The sequence below is a fragment of the Penaeus japonicus genome, unplaced genomic scaffold (genome assembly GCF_977035675.1).
Source record: "Penaeus japonicus unplaced genomic scaffold, GWHDUDI00000001_assembly GWHDUDI00000021, whole genome shotgun sequence".
In the NCBI taxonomy this organism is placed as follows: Eukaryota; Metazoa; Arthropoda; class Malacostraca; order Decapoda; family Penaeidae; genus Penaeus; species Penaeus japonicus.
Genome location: NW_028234423.1, coordinates 22,193,093 through 22,194,490, shown reverse-complemented (window position 1 = coordinate 22,194,490; position 1,398 = coordinate 22,193,093). Strand labels below are relative to the sequence as shown.

Here is a 1,398-nt window from a genome sequence, read left to right as displayed (position 1 = left end):
ATTTGTAAATATAAAGACTCTTCTTTCTATTTATTTTATTTCCCTCTTAATATTTCAATAATTTTTCAATTATTTGGGTACTCCACTTTTATTATATATTGCACCAAACCATATATTATTACTTTTGTTGTTTTCACATCTGTTTGAGATATGCCTCCATTGAAGTTAATATGTATATTCAACTACTTCCCAGTTTAAAAACTGGAATGACTCATTTATTTTACGTTTTTCTGCATTAAAAATATAATGTATGTCTGTGTAATTGTGGGACCCCAAGTTCTTTCAAAATAAAGTGTCTCAAAAAGACAAGCATTTTAAAGGGAAAGTGCTTTTCAACACTTTATTAACCCAATGCCGCCGGCCACGGACGGCGATTATGTAATATGATAGCGCGGGTGCCGTCATACGCCGTCAATGATATAATTGATTTAGGCCTATGCGTTCGAGAGCCATAAAAGGCGAAACGGCCCGGCGGGAATGGGTTAAAGATAATATAATGCATTTTGACCATGTAATAATGCCTGAGCAAAGATTTTTTCTGCAGTCAAATTGGTATGAAAATGATTTGGCATGTGTAAACCGAATATAGATTCAAGAGTATAAAAATTGCAGATTTGTTATAAAAGTTGAATTTATTTTGGAATCATCAATGGACACTGTTAAATGTGTAAGCATATTACTTATTGTTAGTAGAATACAACACTTATGACCACCTCTGGCCTTAAAGTACTGTATAATGTGCAACTGATAGGATATTGGGAGTGTGTGTGCATTGTAAATACATATATACATGCATACACATGTTAACTTCCATATTAGACACCTCTAAAAAGGTTAGGTATAAGATAGACCATGAAAATGCTCAGATGAAAGAAGGAAAGAAAGAAAGAACTACAAAATAATAAATAAACATAATCAAACTTTGAAATGCTCAGAGATGTTGTGTCGTCCTTTTGATTTTTTATCATGCTATGTTTTGCCATATATCCCTATAAGTGTGGGCGTCACAAATGTCACGTCACACAATACTTGAAGTACACTCACCAATGCAGACATGAAAGAGAACTAAATTGCTTCTGGTGTACTAGAACTACACTTCCATGAAACACTAGAACTGCACTGCCATCGAGGTACTAAACTGCCCCCCCCCCCCCCCTACTCTTTCCCCCACTAAATATCCTCCTATTCTTAAACATAACAACAAGGTAATGTGTTTTTAGGATTTCATTTCCTTATGGTAATGAAGATTAGTGAGAACTCTAGTTATACTCAGTTAATAGCTCAGATTTATTTTTTTCATAATGAGGCATCTATAAATGTTGACCTTAAACATATGAATCTTAAACCATTGCTTACGGGCATCATGACACATGTTGGCACTGATTAGCCCTAAAAGAC

At 34.4% G+C, this 1,398-nt stretch overlaps 1 protein-coding gene across 1 annotated transcript in view; it reads left to right on the top strand.

Moving 5' to 3' along the window:
• Haspin (haspin) overlaps nt 1-26 on the top strand; it is a 20,500-nt gene extending 20,474 nt beyond the window's left edge. The window contains exon 13 of the mRNA XM_043023136.2: nt 1-26. This exon is cut by the window's left edge and continues 347 nt beyond it. The gene's annotated coding sequence lies outside the window, so the exon portion shown is untranslated.
• The last annotated feature ends 1,372 nt before the right edge of the window (nt 27-1,398 follow it).